This window comes from Delphinus delphis, chromosome 20, assembly GCF_949987515.2.
Source record: "Delphinus delphis chromosome 20, mDelDel1.2, whole genome shotgun sequence".
NCBI classification, from domain to species: Eukaryota; Metazoa; Chordata; class Mammalia; order Artiodactyla; family Delphinidae; genus Delphinus; species Delphinus delphis.
The window spans coordinates 49,345-64,914 of NC_082702.1; positions in this window are offsets into that span (position 1 = coordinate 49,345).

The following is a 15,570-nucleotide window of genomic DNA, read 5'->3' on the forward strand; positions in this document are numbered from 1 at the left end:
GGAACTCCCATAAGGTTAACAGCTGATTTCTCAGCAGAAAAACTACAAGCCAGAAGGGAGTGGCATGATAAATTTAACGTGATGAAAGGGAAGAACCTACCACCAAGAGTACTCCACCCAGCAAGTATCTCATTCGGATTTGATGGAGAAATCAAAAGCTTTACAGACAAGCAAAAGCTAAGAGAATTCAGCACCACGAAACCAGCTCTACAACAAATGCTAAAGGAACTTCTCTAAGTGGGAAACACAAGAGAAGAAAAGGACCCACTAAGACAAACCCATAACAATTAAGAAAATAATAATAGGAACATACATATTGATAATTACCTTAAATGTGAATGGATTAAATGCTCCAACCAAATGACACAGGCTCACTGAATGGATACAAAAACAAGACCCATATATATGCTGTCTACAAGAGACCCATTTCAGACCTAGGGACACATACAGACTGAAAGTGAGGGGATGGAAAAATATATTCCATGCAAATGAAAATCAAAAGAAAGCTGGAGTAGCAATACTCATATCAGATAAAATAGATTTTAAAATAAAGAATGTTACAAGAGACAAGGAAGGACACTACATAATGATCAATGGATCAATCCAAGATATAACAATTATAAATATATATGTACCCAACACAGGAACACCTCAATATATAAGGCAACTGCTAACAGCTATAAAAGAGGAAATCAACAGTAACACAATAATAGCAAGGGACTTTAACACCTCACTTACACCAATGGAGATCATCCAGACAGAAAATTAATAAGGAAACACAAGCTTTAAATGACACAATAGACCAGATAGATTTAATGGATATTTATAGGACATTCCATCCAAAAACAGCAGACTACAAGTTCTTCTCAATGGCACACGGAACATTCTCCGGGATAGATCACATCTTGGGTCACAAATAAAGCCTCAGTAAATTTAAGAAAACTGAAATCATGTCAAGCAGCTGTTCTGACCACAATGCTATGAGATTAGAAATCAATTACAGGGAAAATAACGTAAAAAACAAACACATGGAGGCTAAACAATACATTTCTAAATAACCAAGAGATCACTGAAGAAATCAAAGAGGAAATCAAAAACTACCTAGAGACAAATGACAACAAAAACACGATGATCCAAAACCTATGGGATGCAGCAAAAACAGTTCTAAGAGGGAAGTTTATAGCAATAAAAGCCTACCTCAAGAAACCAGAAAAATCTCAAATAAACAATCTAACCCTACACCTAAAGGAACTAGAGAACAGAGAACAAAACCCAAAGTTAATAGAAGGAAAGAAATCATAAAGATCAGAGCAGAAATAAATGAAATAAAAACAACAGCAAAGATCAATAAAACTAAAAGCTGGTTCTTTGAGAAGATAAACAAAAATGATAAACCTTTAGCCAGACTCAAGTAAAAGAGGGAGAGGACTCAAATCAATAAAATTAGAAATGAAAAAGGAGAAGTTGTAACAGACACCACAGAAATACAAAGCATCCTAAGAGACCTCTACAAGCAACTCTATGCCAATAAAATGGACAACCTGGAAGAAATGGACAAATTCTTAGAAAGGTATAACCTTCCAAGACTGAACCGGGAAGAAATAGAAAATATGAACAAACCAATCACAAGTAACGAAATTGAAAGTGTGATTAAAAATCTTCCAACAAACAAAAGTCCAGAACTAGATGGCATCAGAGGTGAATTCTATCAAACATTTAGACAAGAGCTAACACCCAATCTTCTCAAACTCTTCAGAACTTTTCAGGGGAAGGAACACTCCCAAACTCATTATATGAGGCCACCATCACCCTGATACCAAAACCAGACAAAGATACTACAGAAAAAGAAAACTAGAGACCAATATCACTGATTAATATAGATGTAAAAATCCTCAACAAAATACTAGGAAACAGAATTGAACAACACATTAAAAGGATCATGCACCATGATCAGGTGGGGTTTATCCCAGGGATGCAAGAATTCTTCAATATACACAAATCAATCAATGTGATACACCATATTAACAAATTGTAGAATAAAAATATGATCATCCCAATAGATGCAGGAAAAGCTTTCGACAAAATTCAACACCCATTTATGATTAAAAGTCTCCAAAAAGTGGGCATAGAGGGAATCTACCTCAACATAATAAAGGCAGTATATGACAAACCCACAGCAAACATCATTCTCAATAGTGAAAAACTAAAAGCATTTCCTCTAAGATAAGGAACAAGACAAGGATGTCCACTCTCACCACTATTACTCAACATAGTTTTGGAAGTCCTAGACACAGTAATCAGAGAAGAAAAAGAAATAAAAGGAATACAAATTGGAAAAGAAGAAGTAAAATTGTCACTGTTTGCAAATGACACGATACTACACATAGTGAATCCTAAAGATGCCACCAGAAAACTACTAGATCTAATCAATGAATTTGATAAAGTTGCAGGATACAAAACTAATGCACAGAAATCTCTTGCATTCCTATACACTAACAATGAAAGATCAGAAAGAGAAATTAAGGAAACAATCTCATTCACCATTGCAACAAAAAGAATAAAATACATAAGAATGAACCTACATAAGGAGGTAAAAGACCTGCACTCAGAAAACTATAAGACACTGCTGAAAGAAATCAAAGACGATATAAACAGATGGAGAGATATACCATGTTCTTGGGTTGGAAGAATCAATATTGTGAAAATGACTATAGTACCCAAAGCAAGCTACAGATTCAATGCAATCCCTATCAAATTACCACTGGCATTTTCTACAGAACTAGAACAAAAAAGTCTTAAAATTTGTATGGAGACACAAAAGACCCCGAATAGCCAAAGCAGTCTTGAGGGAAATTAAAAGAGCTGGAGGAATCAGACTTCCTGACTTCAAACTATACTACAAAGCTACATTAATCAAGACTATATGGTACTGGCACAAAAACAGAAATATAGATCAATTGAACAAGATAGAAAGCCCAGAGATAAACCTACGTACCTATGCTAACTCATCTATGACAAAGGAGGCAAAGATATACAATGAAGAAAAGACAGTCTCTTCAGTAAGTGGTGCTGGGAAAACTGGACAACTACACGTAAAAGAATGAAATTAGAACACTCCATAACATCATACACAAAAATAAACTCAAAATGGATTAGAGATCTAAATGTTAGACCAGACACTATAAAATTATTAGAGGAAAACAGGCAGAACACTCTGTGACATAAATCACAGCAAGATCCTTTTTGACCCACCTCCTAGAGAAGTGGAAATAAAAACAAAAATAAACAAATGGGACCTAATGAAACTTCAAAGCTTTTGCACAGCAAAGGAAAACATAAACAAGACGAAAAGACAACCCTCAGAATGGGAGAAAATGTTTTCAAATGAAGCAAATGACAAAAGATTAATCTCCAAAATTTACAAGCAGCTTGTGTAGCTCAATATCACAAAAACAAACAACACAATCCAAAAATGGGCAGAAGACCTAAATAGACATTTCTCCAAAGGAGATATACAGATTGCCAATAAACACGTGAAAGGATGCTGAACATCACTAATCATTAGAGAAACGCAAATCAAAACTACAGTGAGGTATCACCTCCCAGCAGTCAGAATGGCATCATCAAAACATCTACAAACAATACATGCTGGAGAGGCATTTACTGGAGAAAAGGGAACGCTCTTGCACTGTTGCTGGGAATGTAAATTGCTATAGCCACTTTGGAGAACAGTATGGAGGTCCCTGAAAAAACTAAAAATAGAAGTACCACACGACCCGGCAATCCAACTACTGGGCATTTGCCCTGAGAAAACCATAATTCCAAAAGAGTTGTATACAACAATGTTCATTGCAGCTCTACTTACAATAGCCAGGACATGGAAGCAACCTAAGTGTCCATCGACAGATGAATGGATAAAGAAGACGTGGCACATATATAAATGGAATATTACTCGCCATAAAAAGAAACAAAACTGAGTTATTTGTAGTGAGGGGGATGGACTTAGAGTCTGTCCTACACAGTGAAGTAAGTCAGAAAGAGAAAAATAAATATTGTATGCTAACAGAGATATATGGAATCTAAAGAAAAAAAGTTTATGAAGAACCTAGGGGCAGGACAGGATTAAGGACACAGACGTAGAGAAAGGACTTGAAGACACGGGGAGGGGGAAGGGTAAGCTGGGACGAAGTGAGAGAGTGGCACTGACATATATACACTACCAAATGTAAAATAGATAGCTACTGGGAAGCAGCCACATAGCACAGGGAGATCAGCTCGGTGCTTTGTGACCACCTAAAGGGGTGGGATATGGAGGGTGGGAGGGAGATGCAAGAGGGAGGGGATATGGTGATATATGTATATGTATAATTGATTCACTTTGTTATACAGCAGAAACTAACACTCCATTGTAAAGCAATTATACTCCAATAAAGGTGTAAAAGGAAAAAAGAAAAAAAAGAAAGAAAGCCCAGAGATAAACCTACACACCTATGGTCAACTAATCTATGACAAAGTAGGCAAGACTATACAATGGAGAAAAGACAGTGTCTTAAATCAGTGGTGCTGGGAAAAATGGACAGCTACATGTAAAAGAATGAAATTAGAACACCCCCTAACACCATACACAAAAATAAATTCAAAATGGATTAGAGACCTTAATGTAAGACCGGACAGTATAAAACTCTTAGAGGAAAACATAGGAAGAATACTCTAACATAAATCACAGCAAGATCTTTTTTGATCCACCTCCTAGAGTAATGCCATAAAAAAGAAAACTAAACAAATGGGACCTAATGAAACGTAAAAGCTTTTGCAAAACAATGGAAACTACAAACAAGACAAAAAGACAACCCTCAGAATGGGAGAATATATTTGCAAATGAATCAATGGACAAAGGATTAATCTCCAATATATATAAACAGCTCATGCAGCTCAATATTAAAAAAACAAACAACCCAATACAAAAATGGGCAGAAGATCTAAATAGACATTTCTTCCAAGAAGACGTAGAGATGGCCAAGGAGCACATGAAAAGCTGCTCTACATCACTAATTATTAGAGAAATGCAAATCAAAACTACAATGAGGTATCGCCTCACACCTGTTAGAATGGGCATCATCAGAAAGTCTACAAACAACAAATGCTGGAGAGGGTGTGGAGAAAAGGAACCCTCTTCCACGATTGGTGGGAATGTAAATTGATACAGTCACTATGGAGAACAGTATGGAGGTTCCTTAAAAAACTAAAAATAGAATTACCATATGATCCAGCAACCCACTACTGGGCGTATACCCAGAGAAAACCATAAATCAAAAAGACACATTCACCACAATGTTCATTGCAGCACTATTTACAATAGCCAGGTAATGGAAGCAACCTAAATGCCCACAGACAGACGAATGGATAAAGATGTGGTACATATATAAAATGGAATATTACTCAGCCATAAAAAGGAATGAAATTGGGTCATTTGTAGAGACGTCGATGGATCTAGAGACTATCCTACAGAGTGAAGTCAGAAAGAGGAAAACAAATATTGTATATTAATGCATATATGTGGAACCTAGAAAATGGTACAGATGAACCGGTTTGAAGGGCAGAAATAGAGACACAGATGTAGAGAACAAATGTATGGACACCAAGAGGGGAAAGCCGTGGGGGGTGGCGGTGGGAGGAGTTGGGAGATGGGGATTGACATGTATACATTTATATGTATAAAATAGATAACCAATAAAACCTGCTGTATAAAAAATAAATAAAATGAAAAATAAAATTTTTTTAAGAACGGAAAAAAGTTATTCCCTTCACATACATGTATTTATATGAATGAATTATTTCCATGCTTATATCTATAAGTACAAAAAAAGAGGAATAAAACCTACCTTGAATCAAAAAAGAAAAAAAAAACAGAACCCACCAGTTATACAGATGAAAACCCTGTCAGGGCACTTGCTCCAGTGGTAAACAATTCTGAAGTTGGTCAGAGGTGGGGAATCGTCTCGCATGCAGCCAGCAGCCCCCCCACAAGGAGTGTCCTCATTGCAAGCCTGGGGGACCGTGCCGAGGCGTCTGTGAGTAAATGTGAGCTGAGCCCCAGGCCAGCTGCTGCTGAACTGTTCCCACCCTTCCCAGGTAAAACACCTGAATATGTACAAGGACTTGAAAGCCTACAGGAAGGGCCGTGGAGCCACACCAGCGACAGCACACCGCCGGCTTGGTGCCTGCAGGCCAGCCAGGATGGTCCTGGCCCCGGGCGCTCTTCTGGAAGCTTTCCATTTCCCTGCCTGAGGCACCCCTCCTGTCCCGGCCCCCACTGCTTTTTTCCTTCCTCACCTCTGCCCGGGGAGAAATTCCAGCGACAGTTACGGGTGACACATCCTCTTCTTTAGCAGGTAGCAGCTTGGCAACTCCTGCAGAAAGTCCAGCAGAGCCCACTCACACTGGGCCACCCACAAAGCCGTGGCCCCTCACTCCCACCCACCAGCCCAGCCCCGACACTGCTGACGGGGCAGAGAATATGGCGTCAGGCACAGCTGCAGGGGCTCTTGCTGCCTGGAGTGGTGTTTATATTGACCTCAACCCAGGCACACCTGAGGAGGGCTGGCCGGCACGGTAAGGCTGCCCAGGTCAGCCAATCATCACCCCTCAGGGGCTCACAGTTGCAGAAAATGGACCTTGCTGAACCGGCCAGGTCCAAGGAACAGGTGTGGGCTCCTGCGAGTCAGGATAGACAAGGGGCTGCAGCTCTGGCTTGTTTTCTAATCATTTTATCTGGCCCGTGAGTGGGAGACAACTTCAAGAAGACCCTCTCCTAATGAGAGGAACCCAGGAGTCAGGGAGAGGAGGGGTGGTGGGTGGAGACAGAGGCCTGGTGCCCCGGCTGCAGTGGAAGCCTCTGGAAGACCAGGAGGAAGGAGGCCACACAGAGTGAAGCCCAGGGTCACAGACGTGTCCCGGAGCTGCTGTTTCTTAGTTCAGGTCCTGCTCTGAGGTGCTCTGTGTCAGCTCTGACCGACAGGTGGGCTGGGGGTGCTCTGCAATGAGGGCTACGTGCACGGTTCCTGTGTGTCCAGCCCTGCCAGGGTACCTGCCCAGGGGGGCTCCGTATCCTGGGAGGGGCCGGACCACGAGAGCCCCGTGGGCTGCTGGGTTCCTGCCCAGGTGAGCTCCGTACCCTGCGAGGGGCCTGACCACGAGAGCCCCGTGTTCTGGGAGGGGGAGGTGTGTATGAGCGTCCTCTCTGTACAGCCGGCACAGAGTTGCTTAGCAACTTCCCTGTGGGCAGTGCTGGGATGAAATGAGAACCGGGAGATGCCACGGGCCCCCTGAACCCCTGTCCATCTAGAGTGATGAGGTCAGTAGGCAGGTGCTGGCCACTGTGCTGCATGAGGGAGGCCCCACGGGTACCTCTTGTGTCTTCCACCTGACACCACGGAGGCTTCCCCAGGACAGAGCAGACAGCCTGTCTGGGGCAGGTGGGAGCTCCTGGTGACGCTGCAGGGGACATGAGAGGGACAGACCAGGCAGGAGGGGGTGGGAGCCCAGGCAGAGCCATGGGGCTCGGGGCCGAGGGGGCCTTTCTGGGTCTGAGCTGAGAGTGGACGTGCAGGTGGTGAGTGTGATTCAGGAAAGCTGCCCTGGTGACGTGAGGCTGATCCTGCTTCAGAGTGACAAGCCTTCCGGGTGATCCCAGAACAGGACAGTGAGACGGATCCTGTTAGAAGAAGGTAAGTGAATCCCCCCAAGAGGAGGCTCTGTGAGCTGGCCCCGGGAGGGGGTGAAAGGAGCAGGCGTGGAAGCTGCGGGGAGTGGGCAGTCCCCCTGGGCGGGCGGCGGGTGCAGACCCCACTCCGTGGCCCCACAGCTGTGCTTCCAGCTGGATTACTTGGCTTCTCGGAGCCTCAGCTTCCTGGTCTGCTCGTGGGGTGATGGTAGCATGGACTGACTAGTAATTTGCTCAGAACAGGGTAGGAACGGGTCTAGTGGAAATTCCACAGAACACCGTCAGTATGGGAATCGCAGGCCCTGTTTCCCGCAGGTCTGTCTTCAGGATCGGGAGAGCAAATCCAAGCAGACTTGCAGCAGAGCCTGGGGACGGGCTCCGTTTGGTGGGTCCCCCTGTTTCCTGAGTCTCGGAAGGAGCAGCTCCAGCGGGCAGTGGCAGGTTCACCCCACACCTGGGAGCATCCAGACCTCAAGGCCCAGCAGCCCCGAGCCCTGTGTCTGGGCCCCCGGGAGGAAGGCGGGACAGGCCGGCATCCTCCTCGGCCCTCTTCCTGCCCAGAACATTCGGGGTCCGGGCCGTCATTAGGGAGAAGCAGGGATGGGGGTGTCCCATGTGGGAACAGGACACAGAGCAGCTTGTGCATGTGGACGTCCACACCGGGAATGTGGGTCGGTGGGACGCGGGCACCGGGAGGGGCAGGCGGTGGGCCTGAGGAAGCAGGGTAGGGCCGGGGTTGCTGGGGGGGTGGCGTGCGAGCTTCGCCTGTGCCGGGGCCTCCCTCCCCTGTTCACTGGGCAGGAGGGGCCGAGCAGCGTTGGTGGAGGGACCCCTCGCATTCCCATGCTCTGCCAGCATCAGCCCTCCAGGTTATGGGTCGGGGAGCCTGAGGGGCGCAGGCCCAGCTGTGCCCACAGGGAGGCCTGGAGGGGTCGGGCGGGAAGCACGGGTGTGGTCTCGCCTGTACGGAAGCTCCCGAGCCAGTGTCCAGTGGGAGCCCTCACCTCGCACGTGGGTTTCAAGTCCACGGCTCAGATCACCTTCTAGCCGCTTGGTTTGTTTTCTAGACACAAAGTCCTAATATCTCCTATGTCCCCTGCCCGTGAAAAGGCACGTCTCACCTGGCACCAGGTGCTGCCTCTGGTCCCCCCTGACTGGACGCCCAGCAGCCAGTGTCACCACGTCACGACTGTCAGGGTTGTCAGGCGTGGGGGGACGAGAGCACACGGTCCAGGCCCACGAGGGGCCGTGCCGTCCACGGAGCCGGTGCTGTGGCTCTAGGAGTTCCCTCCCCCACCCTGCGGGCAGAGACCACCGTCCCCTTACAGACTGTTACCAGGTGAAGTCATGTGGACCCTGCTCGGGCCCCAGCCTGCGAGGCGCTCTGCCTCAGCGGGGGAGGTTTCCTTTTCCCACGTGGGTTCAAGTAGGCAAATAACAGAACCAAAGCCGAGACCAACACAGCACAGGCTCCATTCAGTGACCAAAGAGTGGAGAAGCGGGAACTGAGTTCACAGATCACCTTCTCGCCCCCCTGGAGAGAGTGGTTTAATTTTAAAGAGTAAAGACAAAGGGAGGAGGAGGGAGGCTAGTGATGGGATGAAGAGGCCTTCCGGGGAAGGGGCGGGGCTTCTTCCAAGGGGCTGGGGTACCACCTCCTTTTACCCGTTTCTGGTCCTTCATGTCCAGCCATGGCCACCGGTGGGTGTGTCTCTTAATATGCTGATATAGTAAATTCAACACGTGATGAGACTCGGGGTTGGTTGGAGGTCACACTCATTGCCATCTTGGTCCCAGCTGGTTCCATCTGTTTGTTTCTGGCTTCCTTTCTTACCTCTGGACCCCTTCACTTAAATACTTAGGTGAACTGCTGCTGAAGGTGGGGGTGGAGGACAGCCCTGTGAAAGGTGGGTGCACGGGGCTTGAGCAGGGCCTGGAGCAGCTCTGACAACAAGAGGAGGCTGAGACGGGCGGTCAGTCTGACGCCCGCACTGGGACCTGTGCTCGGCATGTGGAGGTGGTCAGCCGGGGGCACGTGTCAGGGAAGGTTCTCGGTGTTTACACAGAAGATGTGAACGTGGGCCCAGATGCAGAGCTGCCTGTAGATGCTGCTACAGTAACCCCCGATTCTTTCCTGAGAAAACTGGTGGGCGGTCATTCAGGCAACAGGGCAAACTGCTTGCTCTGGAGGCTCTTGTGGGGAAGTGAGGGCGTAGCAACAGGGGCTCAGCCTGCGTAACCCCAGAAGCCCTCCCAGGACAGCCCCAGAACCGCTTCTGGAATGGCAAGGAGAAGTGGGTCTTCCACCTACTAGACGTGCAGGAGAGGGCTGGGGTCTGCAGGGCCACCCTCACCTTCAGGTATCGGCTGGGAGGCTCACAGGACCCGGCACATGCTTGTGACTTGTGTCCTCACAGCTGAGATGGGTCACAGCACGCAGTAGGGATGCCCGGGGGGGAGGGCCCCTGCTCCGGTCACGTCGTGACCCTTCATGCCCCCTCCTTCCCTCGAGGGTCTCTAGGGTGTCTCTTCCCCCAGCGACAAGGGCAGAACCATTACAGTTACCCCCACCCCCGTCCCCCCAGGGAAGCTCATTAGAGGCTTGGTACCCGGCTGGGGGCTGGTCACGTGGTGTGCTCTGCCCTCACCCTCCAAAATGCCGGTGCCCAGAAGGGGAGCCGGGGTTCAGTATGAACCACATGGTTTGTGCAAACAGCACAGGCGCAGCGGGCTGCCCCTAACGGGAGGCGGGAGGGTTTAGATCAGGCCAGGGAGCTGCTCACCAGCTGCGTTAGCTTCCCGGGGCAGCTGTGACAAACGACCACAAACGGAGGCTCAGAGCAACAGAAACATGTCCTGAGACCAGACGTCTGAGGTCAAGGTGTCCCAGGCCCGCGCTCCCTCCGGAGGCTCCAGGGGAGGGTCCTGCCTGCCTCTTCCAGCTTCTGGGGGCTCCAGGCGTCCCTGGGCTTGTGGCCTCATCCCTCCTGTCTCTGCCTCCATCTTCACATGGTGTCTCCTGTGTGCCTGTGTCTCTCTGCTTGTCTCTTAGAAGGACACTTCACTGATTCACGGCCACCCAGATCCAGGATGACCTCATCTCCAGATCCGTAACTAACTATACCTGCAGAGACCCTACTTCCAAGTAAGGTTCTTTTCTCAGATTCTGGGAGCCATGACGTGGACATAACTTTTGGGGGGACCTCCCCATTCAACCCACCATAGCACCCAGTTCCCAGATGCCAGCCGACCTTCCTCAGGACAGCATCAGGCTGGTGATGTTCTGTCTTTCTGCACGGAGTTGTCTCTTGTTTCTTGTGGTAACAGTGAGGTAGGGTGGGGGGAGCTTCTGGCTGACCTCCCGGTCATTCCAGGGACCACGCTGACGTGTCCTTCCCGGGAGGGTGCGAGCACGGCCAGGCCTCCCTGGGAATACGCCACACAGACCGCTCGGTGGTCAGACACCTGCATGGGCTGGACTGGTCCCCGGCACCTTCTACCACATCCACAGCCTGGTGGACTCTGTGCAGACCTATGACCAGGAGGTGTGGGCCGGCAGGATCGGTGGGAGCCCGCCTGCCTGCCACGTGGCCTCCAGCCCACCACAGACCCTCCAGTCCTGCCATGGACACCCCCATCGCATTAACCCCCAAGAGGGCTTCTGGGAGGGGTGAGAACTTGACCGTGAAGAAGACAGGGCAGGCCCTAACTGCAGCAGGGGGAGGCAAGGACTGGGGGTGCTTGGCTATTTGTCCCCCAAAGTCCCAGGATGTGGGCTCTGACTTGATGGGTCCACCTCCACCTGGGCTCACCTGGGGGGTCGCTGCAGGGAGAGTGTGTCCTTGGGTGATTTCCAACTCTCCCCACCCCCAGCTTCCCCCTCTGGACCCCCCTGGCCCCATTAATAGTGTTTAAAGTGTCTCTCACCCATCAGGCCTGCGTGGGAGATTTTAATATCATGTGGGAGTCCAGCGCCCAGCGCCCATATGTCCTGTGTGTCCTGGGAGGGGAGGGAGCCTCGCTCTCACATTCCTGCCCCAGTGCACCTGGGGTCGGGGGCAGCAGACCCAGGCTCTGTTCCGGCAGAAGCTCCCTTTCTGTGAACAGGTCTTCCCCCACTCCCGTTATCCTCACTGGAGACTCAGGAGGCCACAGCATCGGGGCACCTCCAGCACCAGGACCCCACCCTAGGGAATCTCTCAAGAGCAGGGACCAGGCCTGGAGGTGGAGGGGAGGAGGGAGCTGGCCGCTTCAGGATCCCCGGGGCTAGGATGCCTCCTACGCAGGAGGGCTTTGGACTCAGCGTAACTGCCACCCAGGGTCTCCTACCCCTCCCCTGGTAGGGGGGCCCTTCAGATTCCAGGGCCCCAAGATCCTCCCCACCGACTTCTGCCCCCAACTGCAGGGCTGGGGACCCAGAGACCCCTCCCCGGCTTCTTTTTCTTTGGAGGCTCCCAGAATTCCCTGAAGCTGTTATACTCAGCGTTTATTATGGTGAAGGATGCAAGTTAAAATCAGCGAGGACAGGGGGACGAGCAGGGTCCAGCCTCCTCGGCTGTGGCAGCCCAGGGAAGCCCACCTGAGTCCTGAGGTGCAGGGTTTATTGGGGTCTGTCACGTCAATGTGGGGACCGCCATGTGCCTGACTCAGGAAGCCCCACTGTGCATCACGCCGTCAGCACAGACCAGCCTGGAGCGAGGCCCACGGAGCATGGACACTCCCGTCAGACTCAAGGTGACCTCTGGAGCCAGGACAGAGACCCGGCCTCTCTGTGGGCAGGTGAACCCACACCGCACAGGCCCTGGTGCAGTGCCCGTTCCGTGGGGTCAGCTGGGTGCACGCGGCTCAGCCAGTGTCTGTGTGTCTCAGATTGTGACCACAGACCACACTGTCCTGCTCTGCTCACAAGAGCGAGGCCAATGGAGGGACAACAGGGGTGGGAACAAAGCCGGGTCATGGTCCGGCTGGGTGAGAAAGGGTCCAAGGAGCGAGAACCCGGCTGCCCTTGCCTGGTGAGCCAAGAGCTGACATCCACCCTGTGGGCAGCCCCTCTCCCCACGTCCCGAGGTAAGGCTGCCTTTCCTGCACCCTGGGCAGTGTCATGCCTGTGTATAGAGACGGACGTACAGCAGTGCACGCAGCAGGCCTGATGCCTGCCCTTGCCATGTACTTGGGGGCTTGCTGAGGGTGGACCATCCCGACAGGACACGGGCCGACCCCGGGGAGGATGTAGGGGTGAAGCGTTTGGGAGCCTCTGGAGGGGATCCTCACCTGTCTGCACAGGTGGACTGAGGACACCGACCAAGGGTGGGCAGGCGGGGAGCCCATGAAGGGTCCTGGGTCATCCCTGAGGCTGGAGGAGGGGTGTGGAGCTGGGGGTGACGGCGGTGGGGACGAGGGGCTGATCACAGGACAGTGCGGAGACAGAGCATCCGAGGCAGCGGGGAAGGTGAAGACTGTGCCCGATGGCAGGACGGAGAGACCAGCAGGCGGCGCTGCAGGCGCGGGTAGCAGGGCTGCTCCCTGCAGGGCAGCGCCAGAGCCCCGCACCGCTGGAAACCACGCAGTGTCCAGACAGAACCCCAGAGGATGGGGGCCCGGATGGGCGGGAAGAGTTTGGAAAAGTCACCTTATCTCCACATGTCCTGGGGGAGGGGTCCCTGCTCCAGCCTCGTTCCTTAGAGTCTCCCCACCTGGGGAAGTCAACACACTCAACAGCCAGTCGTGCACGGCTTGGAATTTGTCCGGAGGATGAAGGGGAAGCGGGGGAAAGAATGAGAAACAAGCTCTACGTGTTTGGACAGCACATACCACTCTAATTTCCAATCAGGAAGAGGAATTTCCCAAAGGCTCAGGCTGCCCCTGTAACCAGAATGGGGCTTAAAGCGATCCTGCCACTTTGTGGCCGGTTCCAGAAACATGTTGAAGACAGGTGCTCAGGAGCACTGCAATCCACAACGCCTGCAGGGTTGTAAATGACAACTATGGTGGAAAAATGTCTCGGGGTAAGTAATTGAAAAGGACTTGAAAACAAGGCAGAATTGCAGGAACCGGATTGCAAGACGTAGACTGGACTCGCCGTTAAAGCACATGAAAGCTGCTCAACATTGCCTACGAGTCAGTTGGCCAAAAAGGGCGTAAAGGTGTAAATCCATACGCCCTTGTGCCAACCAAACACGCGGGAAAAACAAATCAACACTACAAAGATGCATCGCTTTGCCCCAGTCAGAATGGCCACCCTCACAAAGTGTAAAAACCAGAAATGGAGGAGAGGACGTGGAGAAAAGGGAACCCTGCTGCGCTGATGGTGGGAATGTCAACTGCTAACAGCCACGCTGCAGAAGGGTATGATGTTTCCTAAAAATTCTAAAAAACAGAGCTATAGGGACTTCCCTGGTGGCGCAGTGGTTAAGAATCCAACTGCCAATGCAGAGGACACGGGTTCGAGCCCTGGTGCGGAAAGATAACACATGCCGCGGAGCAACTAAGCCCGTGCGCCACGACTACTGAGCCTGTGCTCTAGAGCCCGTGAGCCACAACTACTGAGCCCATGTGCCACAAGTACTGAAGTCCAACGCCTAGAGCCTGTGTTCCGCAAGAAGAGAAGCCAGTGCAATGAGAAGCCCATGCACTACAACGAAGAGTAGCCCCAACTTGCTGCAACTAGAGAAAGCCCACGTGCAATAACAAAGACCCAACACAGACAAAAAAAAAAATGAATTAATTTAAAAAAATAGAGCTACAGAGCATACTGCACCTCCAGTCCTGGGTGTATATCTCGGGATAACCATAAATCCATAGGACACAGGAACTTCAACTATTAGTGCAGCCCTTTTGCAGGAGCCTCGACTTGGAAACAATGTAAATGTCCTTGGAAGCAAAAAATGGATAAAGAAGATATGGTACTTATGTACAATGGAATATTACTCAGCCATGAAATCAATGAAATAAGGACAGTTGCAGCAACTCAGGCGGACTTAGGTACGATCATTCTAAGTGACATAAGTCAGACACAAAAAGACACTTAGCATAAGAGATCACTTATAGGTGGAATCTAAAAATGGCTACACATGAACTAAATTACAAAACAGAGTCACACATTTAGAAAAGAAACTTATGGCTGCTAAAGGGGAAAGGTGGGGTGGGGTGAGGCATAAACCAGAGGGTTGAAATAAGCACAGATACCGTTCCAAAGACCAAAGAGGTAATCGACAAGACCTACCCTACAGCTCAAAGAACTGGACTCAGCACACTCTAGTCACCAGAAAAGAATATATACGACTGGTAAGAATCTGAAAAAGAATTTATGGATGTCTTTCTGTAAGTGAATCAAGTGGATGTGCAGCAGCAAGAAAGACAGCATTGAAAATCAGCTACACTCCCTTATAAAAATAAATTTTAAAAAAAACCACAGGGAGAAACTGTTACAAAATTCATTCAGGGGCTGTGATGAAACCTGCATTGACCCCATCTAGATCCACAGCTAAACGGGACAAGAGCAGAGGGCTCAGTCTCTGTCTCTAGGTTTACAGTCTAATGCTAGCTCAAGTCATTTTACTTCTGTTCATACACTGCTGATTATTTTCAACAAACCACAAAGATATCAGCATTTTATATTTACTATTTGGTGCTTGAAGTGGAGTACCAGGCAGCATCTTGAGTATATTAATCCAGCCTGAGCTATGCTAACCCGGAGCGCTACTTGGAGATGCCCAAATCTTTAACGTAGTCATAACAGTCCCTGCACTTGTAATAATATTCTCTACAGTTGTACCCATTATGATTGCAGGGTTTGAAAACAGACTTGGGCCACTAATAACTGGGGCACCTGAGGTAACATTTCCCCA